This window comes from Triturus cristatus, unplaced genomic scaffold (assembly GCF_964204655.1).
Source record: "Triturus cristatus unplaced genomic scaffold, aTriCri1.1 SCAFFOLD_137, whole genome shotgun sequence".
Classification (NCBI taxonomy): domain Eukaryota; kingdom Metazoa; phylum Chordata; class Amphibia; order Caudata; family Salamandridae; genus Triturus; species Triturus cristatus.
Genome location: NW_028187373.1, coordinates 1982622 through 1991718, shown reverse-complemented (window position 1 = coordinate 1991718; position 9097 = coordinate 1982622). Strand labels below are relative to the sequence as shown.

The 9097-nt window shown below is 43.3% G+C and overlaps 1 long non-coding RNA gene across 1 annotated transcript; it reads left to right on the top strand.

Moving 5' to 3' along the window:
• Positions 1–301: 301 nt before the first annotated feature.
• On the top strand, positions 302–4031 carry LOC146771195 (uncharacterized). The gene is made up of 3 exons (XR_014975170.1): positions 302–427; positions 527–703; positions 793–4031. It is a non-coding gene; the product is annotated as an uncharacterized LOC146771195 (long non-coding RNA).
• Positions 4032–9097: the final 5066 nt, after the last annotated feature.

Sequence of the window (9097 nt, the reverse complement as noted above, 5' to 3'; positions counted from 1 at the left end):
CGCCTAAGGGCATCAATATTGCTATCTTTGGGTGGTAGTATTTTTTCACTATTTTCCCCTAATATGTGGCCTGTTTCCTTCCATTTTTATTTTATTTAGTCCTATATATTTTTTGAGTTGGTTATTTTCTTTTGACGTTTTTAGTTTTCTGGCTTTATTTCATTATTAGTATTACTTCTTCAATATGGCCGATTCTTTGGTTGCAGACTTGTCTTTCCTTTATTTTCATTCTTGGTCCTCGCTTTGGTCGATGGTCCGCTCTCTATTTTTATTAGTTGGCCCTTCTCTCACGCTTTACGTGATTTTTCTTCACTTCCTGCTTGGTAGGTATTTTAGTAGTGCATTTTGAATTTTGGCCCTGATGCTAACGGTGGCCGGCTGCGGGACTCTCTGTTTCTATTAAGGCATTCGCCTGGGGCCGTACTCGGTAAGTTTCTAGTTCGCCTGCAAGCCGTTTTTTTCTCGATATTTCGAGACGAGTATTTCCTGCTTACTTAAACTTGGGTTCATGGATTTATGTTCATAGATTCTCGGGACGCCTGGGGAACGCTGTGTAAACTTGGTCCTCATCTCACTTACCCAGACCAGCGGTTAGTCCGTGGTTTCTCAGTCTTGGGGCAAGAAGATTCCCTCACCAAACTGACTCATGTATCCTTGCAAGTTCTCCTTGCAGAACCCGCTGCATTTCTTTCTATTTTATGCTGTATGTAAGTTTATCGCTTGACATATATTTGTCTTGTTTTGTTTATATCTCCTTCTTTCTACATTAATATCTTTTGGCTTTTCTTTTAGTTTCTGGATGCCATTCTGTATCTTTAGACCGGTATATGCCGACTCATTGTGCACCCTACACAGCTTAGATTTGGTCTTCCCTGCCTGAGCCCCCAGCTTAAACTTGCGTATCAGGTGTTGAAGCGACGCTCACACCATTGATTAAAAAGTTCCGCCGGGACGTTTTCTCTTAAGTATGTACCTTTTCTCTTTTAAGTATGAACCTTTGTAATTTTCTTTCTTCTTCTTTGTTCTTATTTTTTCCTCAGTGGATGCTGGCTTAGAGATTTGTGCTCCATCTCTAACTGTCAAGCTATTGGTTCAAATAATGAACGCTACACTGTTCACATTATGTCACCTCAACTCTGTTTCTGACACTATCTATGGTGATGGATTTTTTCCCTTTTCCCTCTTCTAGTTCTGGTTATTTCCTTTTTTCTGGGATTGTATTCTTGCTCCAACAGTTTTCGTGTTTTGTAGTTTTTCATTATTTAAAATTTTGGTTTTGTGCTCCACAGACCTTCAGCTTTTATGTGATTGTAGCTCGACATGTAAATAATTACTCAGTCTCAAATAATCCATTTGACTATTTCTACTAAGACTGCCATGCTATCTGCGCCCTGAGGAAGGAGCTCATTGAATATTTTGGGATCTCCGAAACGCGCGTTGGCGCTTTCTTGTTTATTTTCTTTTATGTATGTTATATTGTATTGTGCATTATTTATTGCTTGTGTTTTTATATGTATGAATCTATTGTATGTATTGCTTGTTCGTTTAATTGCTTCTTTTGTGTCGGGTATATGGATTGTTTTTCTTCTTTAAATTACGAATTGTGTTAGTGTTGAATCCAAAATGTGTCTGGTTTTATATATAACAAATGAACATTAGTAGTGACATCACTACAACATTCATATCAAAATGTATAAAATTATTTTTGATAAATAAATGAAAGTAAAAACAATTTAAATATTATGTTTGGTGTGTGGGTACATCCTAATTTATGGACTTATCGCCTACGAATATTGCATTGGTGGGGGGAATGTGCCTCTGTTTTTTGTATTGATTATTCCCTGACTCCTTTCCCCTCCTACTTATTGATCCAGGGTCCCTCTTTGTTTTTTCATTGGTTAAGTATTTATTAGCATTGACCACCCTAGGTAGTCGACTTCCTAACCTAGGCATGCCCGTTTCCATTCATTTTCATGCATTTGTTTCTTCGAGCAACTCTGCAAGTCTATCGCCTGCAAAGTGTTATGGTTGACGTTTTTGTATAAAGCAGAATGTAGTTCCTCTTGTGAAAAGTGCCACACCCCTTTTGTGGCACTCTTAACAGTGATCCTTATATTTTTTGTTTATTGTCATTTGTAGACCGCCAATTTGCATGCAATTTGACATTAGTCTTGCAGTTTAGTAGTAACGTTAACATACTATGCAGTGACCACGCTTCTGACTGGCAAGCTTTCGCCCAGCTGTGTTTTCTAAGAATTAACGTCTTCACTTTAGACGATCAATGGCGGTCCTAGTCTGGAAGAAAGGTTGAATAGATTGCTTTGATTTGGTGTACATAAAACCAAACAAAAAACCTGCGAGATGTCGTGTTTACGTCTAGTGTAGAGTTTTACAGAAACGAAAAAGATATCCACAATGTCAATATCTTTATAATTCATGCGGCCTTAATTTGATTTTAAAATACATCTGTTTTTGTTTAGCTGTGCCGTTTTAATGCTATAGCTTGTTCTTTTAGTTTACTTTTGTAATCTTATTTACAGATACAGGATGTGTTACCTGCATTCTCGGGCTTGCTTGCGTGTAAGGCCCCCTCGCACTGCCCATGATAACTCCTGACACATTGAACCACTGCCCCCCTCGGCTCTCACTGTGGGGGGGGGGGGGCGGCATGGTGGCAGCACAGCGCACTTCCTGCGGAGCGATGGGAAGCTACCGTAATCAGACACTTCAAAGGCGCCGCATCTGTGCTCACAGAGGCGCTGGCACCGCAATGAAGGCTCTGCGGGACGCAGGCAGGCTGTCTCCGGGCCCCCCCCCGCCGCCGCCATGATAATGGTACGGGCCCATCTGCGTAATTACATGTTTAGGCCACGCGAGGGAAAAAGTGTTGAGGCTGTGTTGAGGCTGTGATGAGGACGACCAAGCTAGACGTCAGACTCTCGGACAGTCTGTCTTCTACATCGGACAGAGAGGTGCGGGTTGCTGTCCGCCGTGCAGTTGAGACCAATGGCTCAAAGAGCAGACCCGACTCCCGGGCAGTCCACATGAATAGGGTAGATGTGAAGATGGGAGTCCGGTCACACTAGATCAGACACATGACTAGAATCAGTCAGAACACCCATCAGTATTTCCGAAAGTGAGAGGAGCCGACCAAAAGTCACCAAAAACACATAAGTGGATGCCTGCTTGTGCCCCGGGTGAACTGACATAAAAAAAAAGCACAAGCGAAGCGGCATTTTCGTTACTATGGCAACGAAATGGCGTGGGACTGTCCACAGTCCCTACGGACGCGCGCATGCTGTTTGCAATGGACAAATGGCGAGAGCAGCCATCTTTGTCCATTGCAGATGCGTGCATGAGAGCCCTCGCAGAATTGATTCCAAAAGGTACTCGCAATGGCGAGTGCAACGCATGCGCTGCTTTCGCCAGGCGAGACCTAAAAACGTTGTGTGCTCTGAGGACACTGTAAGACACAATATCCTGATGCAAAATACAATCACAAACCATTTAAGAACAAAATAATGGCGAAATGAGTGTACCTCCATTACATGATGTAAAATAACATGTGATGAATGATTTACGTATGCACTTCCCATTGCACACTTGAATAATGACACAATATAAGCAGGAAAATAATGCTGCGAATATCCTAGAATATGACAAAATATGTGCAGTCATAAGGCAACGATAAGGCAAATCATAAATGGCGTATTTCACAAGAAACAATGATTTTCAATTCTGTCATTCATCCCAACGGGTTGTAGTGATTGCAATTTTTTGGTCCAGTAAAATTCAGACCTGGCCATCGCTTTTTGGGAGTCTAGATCTTGTCTTGGTTTTACCATCTCTAAAACCGTAAAACGTAGTTGTGCTATATTATGTTTAGCTGACAACCAATGCATTGCGACTTCTTATTCCTGTTGCGTATATTACTTTTATGTTCTCCTATATGCTCTTTGATTTTTCTCTCCGTTCTTCCCACATAAATCTTCCCGCAAGGGCATTTAAATGCATAAATGACGTTGGTGGTGTCACAGGTACTGGAATGTTTCAATTGTATAATGTTGCCTTTGGTAGGATGAGTTAAACGGTCACCCACTATGACATTATTGCAGTGCACCCAGTTCATACATTTCTGCATACCCTTGAAGGTAGTCGAAGTCAACACTGCTTTTCTCCCTAACAGCTCTTTGATGTTTTCTGAACGCTGGGTTGCAAATGTAGTTTGTTGAGGAAATAAAGCTTTCAAGTCCGGTTCCGTGTGGATGATTGACCAGTGTTTCATGATTATAGATTTTATAGCTTGAGATTGTGATGAGTGTAATCCTGGGCGTAGTACTACGCTAGAGCAGCATGCGTAGTTTGCGCTACTACGCGAATTGCACGTAGCACAGTGCAAAAACGCGTAGCGTAGTGGGCATTTTTTGCTTGCTTGCGGTCCTCAACGTCAAGTTGGCGAACGCGAGCGAGCAAAATCAACATCCCGGCGAGACCTTTTCCTCCTTCGCGATCAGCAACATCAAGTTGCCGATCGCAAGCGTGGAAAATAAACCTCCCGGCGAGATTCTCAACGTGGAGAGGTCAGGTTTCTCATTGCGAGTGGTCACGTATGCTGGCGACCGCTCACGATGAGAAACTACCAGTCCCCATTGAGAAAGCTGCCGCTTGAGTAGAAATCTACTCGAGCGGCAGAAGACGACTGCTCCCACTGTGCAAGATGCTGTTTGCAATGATTGCACAGTGCGGACAAGCATCCGGCACTGTGCAATCAGTGCGAACAGCATTTCCCTACCGCACTACGCAGTTCACGTAGCTACACGTAGCGTGCGTAGTGCGAAGTGCACTTCACATAGCTACGCATAGCGCTACTACGCAAACTACACCCAGACTTAGATGAGTGTTTGAAAACACAAACCAAAAGGTTACATTGCGTCGGGGTCGTACGTTTCAGCAAACTTTTCCTATCCGTACTTTCAATTCTCTTGCTGGCTTGGTCTAAAACAGATTGTGGATAGCCTCGTTGCTGGAATTTATCGATGAATTTGTGTGTAAAAACCTTCATTTCTTCAGGGTCAGAAGTAATTCTTTTCAGTCTAATGAATTGTGAGTATGGCAAATGTTTTTTGAGTGAGTTTTGGTGGAAGCTGGAAAAAGGAAGAGAATTGTTTCTGTCAGTTGGTTTAGTGTATACACTTGTCTTTATTGTCCCCGCGTCGATTTGGATCAAAACATCCCAAAAATTAAGCTGGGTTTTCTCAATTTGGTAGGTAAATTTAATCCGGTTATGAATTTGATTGAGTGAACAAATGTTATTTTCCAGCTGTATTAGTTCACCTTGCCAAATGATCAGTATGTCGTCAATGTAATGTTTAAAAAGAACTAAATGCTGCTTCCCTTCCGGATTCTGTAGAATGTGTTCTGATTCCAGTTTGGCCTTAAAGATGTTGGCGTACGAAGGGGTTCCGGCAAAGCCCATTGAAGTTCCATTGTTCTGGGCATAAAACTCGTTCTTCCATTCAAAATAACTGTGGTACAGGGCAAACTGTAAAAGTTCTATTAACAATACCTTTTCAGCTCTGATTTCATTATGTTTTAGCAAAGCCCATTCTATCGCATCAATCCCATCAGCATGTGGAATAGAAGTAAAAAGGGTGGTAACATCCACTGTACATAAGTACCAATTTTCAATACCATTGCAATCAAGATCTTGTAGTAGATTTAGGAGAGATGTTGTGTCTTTTATATATGTTTCATGTTGTTGTACTATGGGTTGTAAGAAGTAATCCAGATACCTTCCTATTGGTTCAGACAGTGATCCACATGCAGAGACAATCGTTCGGAATGGTGGATTTACCAAATCTTTATGGATTTTTGGGAGCATACAGAGTTTATGGCGTCTCAGATATGCAGTGTATAAAAATTGTTTGGTGTTGTTGCTGATCCAGTCCATTTTGAGGGCGCATGCGAGGATTTGACCTAGAAGGTTTTGATACGCCTTGGTGAGCTTTGGTGGGGTCTTGTTCAACAATACCCCACCAAAGCTTATACCAATATCGGAGGACTGTTACTGCACGGGAGCTGCGTTAAGACTAAACGACTCCCTGACAGATTAATTGTGAGGCAATTTTTAACCCTCTTGAAACTTAGAATCATCAAACTGGGGTGACATCAAGCACTTTACCAGTGAGAACTCCGACACTGAAGCCTAGGAGCGAAACTGACTCTTTTTGGAACTTATTTACTCCTGCTGAATACAACTCAAATACCAGATCTAAAAATAAGGGTCTTTTTAAATGCAATGTTCATTGTCCTGAAGATGGTCTGATGGATACATACCAAGAAAGACCGAAACGTCGACTTTACCATCTAATTCCTGAATTTCCAACATATTGGAGTAACTGTTTTTTTTTATGTCACCAGACTTGTTACCTTTATATCTTTTCTGGAATAGATGTTGACACTCATGATTTGTAGGAAAAATTGTACAAGCCTCTCTTCATGATTTAATTGCTGAAATAATTGTGTCCGATTGTACCCTTCTAATTTTGGTCTATATATAAAAAAAACTTTTGTATATTTACAAAAAAAAGATATCCCCGTGTTCTTTCTGTTTTTTTCTGTTTGTTTTGACATTTATTGAATGTTTAAATTTTTAAATCAACTGACACATACATTGATTGTTTAGAAGTTTAAGATCTGGCTAGACTTAACTACTAAATCTCAAGTATAATAGCAAATAGACTAATTCAAGCATTCTTTAAGTATGCTACCATTCAAGTGGGTAAAATCTATTCTGCACATGCTAGGTGGCTGGACTGTCGATGTTGCCCATACATAGAAATGGCCCAGCTAATTTGTTATTGTAAATCTGTTCCCAGCAGTTAGGGTGCATGAAACATGTCAAGGTCAGTGTAGGTTAAGGTGTTACCCATGTTAATACGAAGGTTCCATCCATGTGAAGGTTGCCTCTGTGAAGGTTGTCGGTGTGATGGAGGAACCACTGGGGACAGAACTTTGAAGTCACTTTTGGAGAAGGCATGAGTATGCAGTTCCATCGGGGCTGTCATTGGCATTCTTGGATGTTCAAACCTTCCTGTCACCTTGTCATAGAAGCCGTCATTGTAACTGCTTGACCTTGACATCATGAAAGAATCCTGCTGACACCAGAACCTACCGTACCCAAGGTCCGGATTGATCACCTTTATTAAACATCCTCCTGCTTCAAGAGCTGTCCCTGAACATACACTAACCAATAATCTGCCTGTTTGTTTCTTCCTCCCTGGAGATGATTGGTCAGATATGTCTGCCTGTTTTGGGACTCGGTGCCTCAGTGTCACCTGGAGTGAACACCAAGCCTGAGGCACTAGCAGACTCATTCGCCAGTAGGCAGTTCAAGAGCAAGGATTTTCAGAGCAATCCATTTCCTTTAGCAACAAGGTCTTGTAAGGCTATTTATTGCAAATTGAAATCCTCCTGTGGCCATTTGTGGTAGTGTAATGTAGTGGCCTTATTGCAGCACCGACCCTGCCAAGAAGGACCATTAAAGATATCCTCTGGAACAGCAGAGCTTCGGTCTATACTTCTAGAGGCTTTCTCTAGAAGATGAGGCTAGCCCGCACGGACAGGCCTTTAAGAAGATGCCTCAGTTCCAGTTGTGCCACCTCCTAAAGTGGAAGTTACATCTTGGGCCCTCTCCAATGAGAACAACAATGAGCTCCATACCAAAAAATCACCATTTGATCCCCTTGGCCAGCTCTGGAAGTTCAAGACAACTGAAGAACAGTAATTCAGCACAGACCCAGGTGGCTTCTGTTCAGTTACTGGAATAACTGCTTTATACCGCGATTCAGCTGGGTGGTATGTGAAAACATAGTGCCTCATTTATGGTTTGACAGAGCAGGAGCACTGCTGTAATTCAGAGGTGCGCCCATCTCGCCAAATTTGTGGTACCCCCAGTCTATTTAAAGTCACGAAAGTGCCAGGTTTACACCACCGGAGCCTTCACTGGCTCTGCCACTCCATACCTTCGACACGGCGTCCTGCCCGCCAAAGCACTGTCAGTTCTCTGTGATCATCTCGTCCTATGGAGGGTAAACTGACATCCTGTATTTACCCTTCCCATGCCCACCATGCAGGGTAGAACACAGATTGGCACCCACATGTAGGGATTAAACTCTCTTCCACCACAGATCTATTTTTTTTCAGAGAAAACAAACTTACTTTGGGAGTTTGTTTTCTCTGAGTAAAAAAGTTTGCTGAATGGGAGCTTTAAAGATGGCGTCCACCAGTGCTTAATATGAGCTGGTGGTTTCCGGTGCTCAGTACCAGCACTTTACATGAGCACTAGTTTAGGACACATTCATTTACAGAGAGATTAAGGGGGTGATTATAATGGCGGGCGATCCGCCCGCCACCCCAACATGATTTAACCCCCGCCATATTATCCTGGCGGGGGGTACTGCGGCGGACGGAAATTTCATCCACCGCTTTTCCGCCGGTAGGCAATCGTTACGATTGCCGGCCGGGCGGAGCTGGGGCATAATATGGTGGCGTTGCCTGGAAGGCACCACCATCCATATTATAATGCCGGGTTGACAATGCCTGGAAAGCTGGCGGGGATGTGATTTGGGGGCCCGTTGTGGGTCCCCAGGGGGGAGGGTGGGCACTTGGCATTCCCATGCACAAGGTGGCAGGCATCGCACGGTGCCTGCCACGTTGTGCATAACAATGTGCAACATGCCATTTCTCCTGTAAGCAGCACCCGCCGCAATGTTAGAAATGTGGAATGCGACCGCCAGGGTGGCGGTCGCATCCTAATTAGCGGAGCGGGACCACCGTACGTACGGCGGACAGTCCCAGCACCGCTAGGATGGCGGGCGGACTTCCTAATGGGGCCCCTAAGTGATTTGTCCAGAATCACAGGATGTTGAGCCAAGGCTTGAGACTCAAACCTGGTTACCCAGCTTCGAAGTCTGCAGCTCTGGCCATTACGACACATCCTTCCCCCACTTTCATAGTTATTAGTTGGTTCTGTTTTAGGCGACGCTAACAGGAGAAATGGGCTGGTGCAAGCTGCCTCCTGACGAGAGCCCAGGCA